General features: G+C 37.5%; 1 long non-coding RNA gene across 2 annotated transcripts; it reads right to left on the bottom strand.

Moving 5' to 3' along the window:
• Positions 1–1,995: 1,995 nt before the first annotated feature.
• On the bottom strand, positions 1,996–6,860 carry LOC115292295. 2 transcript variants are annotated; one of them, XR_003908909.1, is made up of 5 exons: positions 6,804–6,851; positions 6,148–6,278; positions 2,769–2,996; positions 2,550–2,667; positions 1,996–2,197 (listed from the first exon to the last, which is right to left on the bottom strand). It is a non-coding gene; the product is annotated as an uncharacterized LOC115292295 (long non-coding RNA). The 2 variants fall into 2 exon arrangements; XR_003908910.1 differs by lacking the exon at positions 6,148–6,278 and having other exon boundaries at positions 6,804–6,860.
• Positions 6,861–9,367: the final 2,507 nt, after the last annotated feature.

Raw genomic sequence — 9,367 nt, 5'->3', positions numbered from 1 at the left:
GTCACTGGAATTCCTGTCATGTTTTTACTTCTTGGTCATAGCAAATGGTTGTCACATGTCTAGGAATGATGCTCTGATTTTTGAATACCATGAATGCCCCAGAAAGTCAAGGTTTTCACCTAAGAGAAAATGCAACCTTAAATTGGGGAATAATAATGTCTAGTAAAACTGTGTCTAAGTTACACTGAAAGAGAGGTATAAGAATTTTAAAAAGGTAATATGATATCCCCTGAAGGAAAATGCTTTAGGTTATTTGATATTACAAGAAGGCAAAACATGTCTTCTTTAATGTTTGGAGAAAAACTGATGAAACATATACCAATTACATTTTTACTAGTCACTGCTGACAGATTCAACTTCATATTGATTCGATATATGAAACCTGAACTGATAATCCTGTTTTGTGACTCAGTAAAAGCTCTGCCAATCTTCAGTGGATCTAACAATGTGCTGGGAGTCAGATGTGTATATTGGATGCAGACAAAGACCAGAGGGAAAAAGCCACTGACTCAGGAAGATTTAACACAGGAAGACCTAAATTTTCAACCCATTGTTGGGAAATTAGAGCCAGAGGGACAGCATTGAATTTTACTATAAAATTCTAAGAAAGAAGGAGGTCCACCAAGGAAGGGCCTCAATAAAATAAAATGGAGGCAATTGAAAGGTTGGCAAGCAGAAATGAATGTCTAGGTAATTCTACTAATATGGGATTTCAAGGGAATTGTGTGTGAAAGAAGAGACTCAGATAAAGAAAATGAGAACTAGAGAGATCAAATAGTTTAGCTCTTATTCATTTCTAATACATCAAGGGCAACTTCCTGGTTCTCAGTCTGTAGCTCTTTGACGACATTTGGTCCTTTGTTTCTCTTAAGGAGAAAGTCTTTTCTCAGAAGCAGCACTGAAGCAAGTCAATAAGGGAATCTCTATGGATAGAAACATGTAGGGTGCTGAGTATGGCAAATAGATATGTTGATCAACACAAGAGTGATGAATGTAAATTTGAGGATAAAAGGTGGTTAGCAAGCTTTTTGTTTTTTCTGGAACTGGGTGAACTACAACTTTAAAAGTCAAATCAGCCAATATCAGAATAAAAATGGGAGTATTAAATAAATTGAGATGCAAGTATTTATGATACAAATTCTATGTCTGCAAAAATAATTTTTCTTATTGAGAATGATGGCTGTTTAAATGATTATTCATTCCTCTTATATAGAGGAATATATTAGGATGCATGAAAAGTACTCCTGGCCTGTGTTAAATGTACTGTTTAGATTCAGACTATACTTGGTATCTTTTTTTGACCATCTTTGTCAAAAGCACTTCTTCTATTTTCAGACTAGTGCACTTTAGTGAAACAGTAAAATGCCCCTTAATCAGAATTTTTTAGATAAAATTTTATTGTGTATAAATTAATACATAGTGTTACTGCAAAATATAGGAAAGGATAAGGATAGACAGGATAGATGAAAAATGGTATCTCTTATTCCTATATCTGGAGATAACCATTGTTAAAGTTTGACACACTGCTTTCTCAAATTATTATTTTGAAGGTATGGAGGTCTATGTGTCAATGCCTGTATACCTTTACCTGTATTTATATCTATTTGTCATCATTCCAACTATCTATTCCTTACACACACACACACACACACACACACACACACGTGTATACACATACCCACACCCATAACCCATTTTGTTAAATAAATAAAATTAAAATAATACAAAGAGCATTTTTAGCTAGAACATGTATTTATGTAGTTTTAATTATTATATTTCTGCTTGAAAAAGAAGATTCATTTTCAGGTCCTAAAAGCCTCATAATGTCCACATAAAACTTTAATTTCTTTTTTTTTAAATTTTATTTATTTCTGAGAGACAGAGAGAGATAAAGCATGAGCAGGAGAGGGGCAGAGAGAGAGGGAGACACAGAATCTGAAGCAGGCTCCAGGCTCTGAGCTGTCAGCATAGAGCCCAACAAGGGGCTCAAACTCACAAACCATGAGATCATTACCTGAGCTGAAGTCGGATGCCCAACTGACTGAGTCACACAGGTGGCCCCAAAACTTTAATTTCTCATCCAAATCAAAGTGTCTCCCCTCTACTCAGCCTACTTCTGTCACACTCTGGCTCAAGGACTTGTAATAGGAAGCCGAGCAGGATATTGCTATCAATCCTCATCCTGCTGTTGGACTCCCTAGTGTTCAAACAAGGGAAGGGGAATTAGAGGAAAAGAGACAAAGTCGTAGATGACTAGTACTTATATTAATTCTCTATTGACTAATACTATTTGTTAGCCAGGTCCTCCATTTTGGAAACTGTCCAAATATTTACACAGAATACATGGATTTCTAGTTTAGGGTCAGTTTGTATATGCAAGTGCACACACCCCCACCCACCCCCACACATACACACAGTTCTGTGCTATGCTGTTTCCTCATACAGATATTTCTCTGACTCCTTAACATGTTTGTCAACTGCCTCCTAGTTTTCTTTTTGGGTCACATCCATCATGTCACTTAGCTCTCAAGAATCTTATGCATCCTTACCTTGCTATATGGCTGAAGTACAAGCTGCCCCTTATGACAATCTTCTGTCCTTATTTTGCTAACTCAGATGACTCCAGCCCATTGCTTGTTTTCAGATTGAGAAGCAGTTTCCAGGATCCTGAAATTCCAGGAGACACACATCATGCTCTGTCAAGATTCTCACTTTATTTCAGTCTTTTTTGGAGATTTGAGGGAGAGGTTGAAGGGAAGGGTAAATACCATTGTATTCTCTGTGAGTCTGAGCTGTTCTTCTCTCTTAAGAGTGCTTTTTAATCCACTTTTGAACCTTAGACTTCACGTAAGTAGGTTAGAGGTGGTGGTAGGGGTTGATAGTTGCTGGAACAGCTCTTTTCACTGGATCTTCCATGGATGTGTCTAGCATCTCTCTTTAGAATGTGCGGTTATTTATAACTCATTGTTCTCAGTTTTGGGGTTTCAGCCAAAATTCTAAGACAACAGGAAGAGTCCTATTCAAATTCTTGAGATATATATATATATATATATATATATATATATATACACATACATATACATACACACACACATATATATACACATACACACACAGATACAGAGATGATTTAGCATTGCTTATGTGTGCTTTTCAACCTTCTTTCTACTGTCAATTATATCATGTTCATTTACTATGTAATTACATTTCTTTGGAAATGAAATACTGATAATTAATATTTCATCCTATGAAAATGTCATAATTTATTTTCCTTTTCATTGTTAAAATGTTAGTTTTTTCTATTGGATCATAACAGTAACACATGCTCATTAAAAGTTTTTGAAAAATGCAGAAAAGTATAAGAAGACAACAACATCATTTATAATCTCATGAATAAGGACTACCTACCTTTTAGTATATTTCTTGCTACGTTTTCTCCCTCTGAATAGTTATAGATAAGTATATGGATATAGAGCTAGTTATACATATTTAATGTCATTAACACTTTTTATTATCATAATACTTAAAAAATGAGTGGGGTTCCTACTGTTATAGTTTTGTACCCTATTTTCACTTTCTATTGTATTTTGGTCCTCGTATTTGAAAAAGTATTTTTGAAATCTATTTTTTTATTACTAGCAAATATGTTAATTATACAAAGATTAGAAGATATAGACTAGCAAAAAAGAAAGTCAAAATAATATTAACTTTTTGTTATTTATCCAGTCTGAAGGTCTAGCAAACAGCTTTTAGACAAAAATGTCATAATAATATGAATATGCAAATCTCACTAGGTTTAGAACACATCAGTCTTCTGCTGCAAAGTCTGTTTCCTATCTCCACCCTCTCCAGTTATTTATGGGCATTCCTCACATTAGAATGCTAATCATTCACTCTTGCTGCCCATTCATCTACTGGTGGCAGCTGTATTAGAATAGAAGGCCTGGGAGGCCATATCCCTCTGGAGAAACTGCTGGGTGGATGCAGCTTAAGCTGCCATGCTCTGGTACCTCAGCCCACTATATATTGTCTCTGGGAATTCAGTCCAGTTTGTTTTATTGAGCTCCTTTTTCTTCCTTAGGATCCTTTCCAGGGATCCCATGGTTCCTGCCTGAAATCTGCCCTTCCTACCATCCTCTCTCACTTCCCGTAGTCTGAGAGTCATGTCTGTATATATGCGCAACTCAGTGGTAAACACAATTAAAAAAAATACCCTTTCCCCTGGGGGGTGTTTCGGCCTTGTTGTAATTCATTAGAAACTGTCAGGTGGGAAGCTGGCACAGGCAGTGCTTGCACACGCACACACACACATACATATGTGCACACATTTATAGTTATGGAGTGATTTTTATAATACACATATGTTATATCAGGTACTTTTCTAGGTGTATTTATTATGAAATATGTTATGTATTTAAATATTTGTATCTATATAAGCCTGTGTACATGGTAGTTTGAAAGATGTGTCTCTAGATCTTTTGGTACTCCTCCACTAAGAGACGCTTACTTACCCTCTCCTTGAATGTGGGCTGGACTTAGTGACTTGCTTCTAGTGGTAGAAATTCACTTATAATGTTACATTTTAAAAGACTGTGCATCTATATCAAGCTCCCTCCCTCTCTCTTTTCCTCTCTCTGTCTCCTTTCATCTCTCTTTCCCTCTTTCTCTCCTTACTTTCTATAGGGGAAGCAAGGTGTGAACAGTCCTGTGGAGATTATCATATGGGGAGGATATCAACCCTCTTGCAATCCTCCTGATCCTGGAGGAGGATCCTTAGTCCCAGGTGAGTCTTCACAGATTGCAGTCCCAGCCAATAGCTTGGCTGCAACCTCATGAGAGATACTGAACCAGAGCCACCCAGCTGAGCTATCCCAAGATCCCTGACTCAAAGAAACTTGGGAGAGAATAAAAACAATTGTCATTTTAAGCTGTTTAATTTGGGGTAATTTGTTATACACTAATAGATAATAAACACAGGATAGATTAGATAGATAGATGATAGATAGATAGATAGATAGATAGATAGATAGATAATGAAGTTACAAAAACCTATGACCTAGGACTCAAGCTTGCAACATTCTGTACTACTCAGTATACCATGAACATTTTTGTATGCCATTACACTTTACCCTATAACATTTAAAAATGATTACCAGCATTCTGTGGCATGAATACAGTTTGCTTGACCCCAATACCAAATTTTGGATATTAAATTAATTTCTAGTTATTCATAATTAACAATCCTGTGTTGAACTGTAAAACTGTATAGTCAGGATTCTTAATTGTAAGCCACAAAAAACTATTCTTGATGATTTAAACAGAGAAAGGATTTTCTTCAAAGGTAATAGACCTAAAATTACTTCAAAATAAAAAGCAAAAAGCTCTGAAAAATGAAACAAGGGGCATCTGGGTGACTCAGTTGGTTAAGCATCCTACTCTTGACTTCAAGTCATGAGCTCATTGTTCATGGGACTGAGACCTGTGTCAGGTTCTGCACTGATGGTGTGGAGCCTACTTGGGATTCTCTCTCTCCCTTTTTTCTGACCCTCCCCTGCTTGTACACACACGCGCGTGCACACACACACACACACACACACACACACATTCCCTCTCTCTCAAAATAAATAAATGAAGTTTTTAAACAGAATAAAACAAAGGATATTAGGAAATAAAAACAACATACTATATAGCTCTTTGGATTATAAACAATTGCAGAAAATATCCAAATAATATGAAAATTGTTTCAGGAGAAAAATGAAGCCATCTCAATGTCTTAAATGCTAATCCTACAGCCACTCACTGATCTTGGGGGCACTACTGCCTCAAGTTCCCTGGGAAATCTTGTTTTGTGACTGCCAGGGAGGATTCTCTTCATCTCTGTTTCTTTCTGATACTGCCGCCCCGGTTTGGGGCTGGTGGATGGGACTGGTGCCCTCCAAATGAGAAGAGAAAACTGAATTCTGGGCAATTTGAGTTTCTATCCTGGAAGATTGGTTGGGTCTTCCACTAAGAACAAGATGTAGATGCTGAGAAGTGAAAAAGGGCACCAGATGTCCACTGACATCCACATTGGCATGTGCAACATTAGCTTAATTTTTTTTCAGTAATAATAAAATAAAAAACTTTCTCCAACTTAGTGCAACTAACCTTCATGTGTCCAAAATGCATTTACCTCTTCTCCAAAGAGGAACCACACAAAATGTCATTGATTGTTGCATCCTGAAAAACCCATTTTCCTTCTAGTTTATTTATAATCCATTGTAATCCTAAGAGACAAACTGAAGAGTTGTTTAGCATCAACATACCGTATACAAAATGGTAGAAGAAAAGATAAACAAGAAGGGAGAAGTGAAATGTGTAAGCCTGAGAAAGGAAGAAAACACAAGAAGTTGTTGTGGTCTTCTCTTTGTAACTGGTCATGAGTCTCAAGTTGTAATTATGACTTTACTACTACTCATTTTGTGTGTATTTTTAAAAAATATAGCCAACACTTCAAATGTCAAGGTGCTTAACCTGATGTAGTGTCCTATACTGTCATTTTTGAGGAAACTAAGACTTTGGTTATCTTTTCTATATAAATGCTGTGCCTCCCAAAGAATCTTACTAATGAACACTCAGAACCAGGAGGCTTCCAGGATGTTCTTTTAGAATCATCAATATTTCTTACTTTCTTAATTGTGTAACAGCAACTCTGATTCCTCTTGACAGAATCAATCTCAAAAGTCAACAGCATAATCCCCTTTTTTCCTGTTCACTTAGTGGCCTGAAGACCCTGAAGTGGACAGGTGGTATTGTCAACTTACCAATTAATTATTCCATTGTTGTATCTTCTGATATAAGCAGGAGTGCTTTGGTTACTGATACAACCAAATTAACAGCACCCAGAATTTCTTGGTGAAAAGTTGTATTTTGAGAATGCCTGTATTTTGTGCAGGGCCTTCTGAAATCTAGAATTCCCCATTTCACGTCCTTTCAGTCAACTGATCATTGGCAGCTTTGCAGAATACCTTAGGCAAAAATAGCAAAGGGATAAAATGGTGGCACCAAAACTCACATGTGCCTTCAGAACTTTATCAAGTCCTGTCATGTATATCCATTACCGTTTGAGGATGGAGCATTTTGGAGTACACCTGACTTAATAGACAAGTGGGTTAAGATGTCAAATTCATAATGTGAAGTTTCAGGTCCCATGGTCACATGTTTAGTAGGTACCAGAAACAAACTAGGATTCATTCTTCAAAATAAGAAGGGACACTTGAGGATACGGTAATGGCTTTGATCACGAGTCTAAAGAATTTCTTCTATGATTCCCCTAGGGGCTAGCCTCAAACTTAACCATTGGATTTCCTGGGTAAATTAGTGAAGCTACTTTCACTACGGTGTGGTCAGCTGAAAAGCCTTCTTTTCCTCTGAGACCTTACTTAAAATTCACACCTTTTAATATATCTCATAAATGCTCAGATGGCGTATTCAAAAGTGGTGACATTTTGTTTCTTACAACTAAACCGGCTCAAGTATAATGCCCTTTTTTAGTGGATAAGAATTATTACACCTTATCTATCACTTTGTTTGAGTGAGCCCATATTGCCCTGGAAACATCTTTTAGAAAAATTAATATTAGAGTTCTGTGTTTTGTATTTTTATCTTCTATTATCTTGAAAATGTGTCTTTTACCCAGGTATATTTTACGTTTGGTTCCTAGTTTCCCATGAGCCAGAATGTTCTAGGATGGTGAGAAAATCAATTTCTCTAAAGGGAATCCAGCTTATCTGTTATCTGAACTCAGAAGAGGTGGAATTTTTCAGAGTTAGGAGTTTCAGGAGAATGACTACTGTCTACTACAATAATGACTGTTAGGTCAGAACTTGCAGCCAAGGAGGATTAATGATTCAACGTACTTGCTTATTTGAATGAGGCTGAGCAATACGAGTATATTTGACAATGAGAATCTTAAAAAGACCATTAAGTGCATCATTCAAATACAAAAACCAGTGTACTTCCCCCAGCCACTTTTACCAACTTCGACCCTTATGGACAAGACATGTTTCAAAACTTTTAGTTTGTGTTGCTTTGATGTGGAAAACTGTGAATGTTGTCTTCATAGATAGATTCAAACTTTCATAGATAGATTCAAACACTGTGCTCCCATAGTCATTTGTCCTGGGGGAGATAGAGACAAATGGATTTAGTCTAGGGTGGGCAAGAGACATTTACTACACTGAACCTATTATGATTCTCTCTACTTCTAAATGACAGGAAAAAAACGGACAAGTTCAATGTGCAAAGGTAGGGGAATAGTACCAGATTTGTCACTTTGCTCATCCTTCATGAAAACTTTTCTGCCTACCTTCTCCTGTTTATTCAACAAATCCTCCATTTTTCTTCTTGTTTGCCAAACCCAGGCCTTTGAAGTTTCTTTGTTTCTCTTCATGAACATTTCCCTGAGGACTTTTCAAGGGTAATTACATAAACATAGTTTTCTTTTTTCTTTTTTTTTAATTTTTTAATGTTTTACTTATTTTTGATACAGAGAGAGACAGAGAGGGGGAGGGGCAGAGAGAGAAGGAGACACGGAACGGAAGCAGGCTCCAGGCTCTGAGCTAGCTGTCAGCACAGAGCCTGACACGGGGCTTGAACCCAGGAACATGAGATCTGACCTGAGCCGAAGTCGGAGGTTTAATTGACTGAGCCACCCAGGCACCCCAAACATAGTTTTCTTTTTTTTTTTTCATAATATTTTATTGTCAAATTGTTTTCCATATAACACCCAGTGCTCTTCCCCTTAAGTGCCCTCCACCATCACGACCACCTCTTTTTCCCCCTCCCACTTCCCCTTCAACTCAGTTCATTTTCAGCATTCAGTAGTCTCTCAAGTTTTGCATTCCTCTCTCTCCCCAACTCTCTCTCCCTCCTCCGCTCCCCCTGGTTCTCCATTAGGTCTCTCCTGTTTTTCTGCTAGACCTATGAGTGCAAATATATGGTTTCTGTCCTTCTCTGCCTGGCTTACCTCACTCAGCATGACACCCTCAAGGTCCATCCACTTTCCTACAAAAGGCCATATGTCATTCCCTCTCATTGCAATGTAGTACTCCATTGTGAATATATACCACATCTTCTTGATCCATTCGTCAGGTGATAGACATTTAGGCTCCTTCCATGTTTTGGCTATTGTTGACATTGCTGCTATGAACATTGGGGTACATGTGCTCCTATGCGTCAGCATTTCTGTCTCTCTTGGGTAAATCCCCAGCAATGCTATTGCTGGGTCATAAGGGAGTTCTATGGATAGTTTTTTGAGGAACCTCCACACTGTTTTCCAGAGCGGCTGCACCAGTTTACATTGCCACCAACAGTGTATGAGGGTGCC

Source organism: Suricata suricatta, chromosome 1 (assembly GCF_006229205.1).
Source record: "Suricata suricatta isolate VVHF042 chromosome 1, meerkat_22Aug2017_6uvM2_HiC, whole genome shotgun sequence".
Classification (NCBI taxonomy): domain Eukaryota; kingdom Metazoa; phylum Chordata; class Mammalia; order Carnivora; family Herpestidae; genus Suricata; species Suricata suricatta.
Note: the sequence above shows the minus strand (reverse complement) of the source record. Positions and strands in the feature narration are given on the sequence as shown.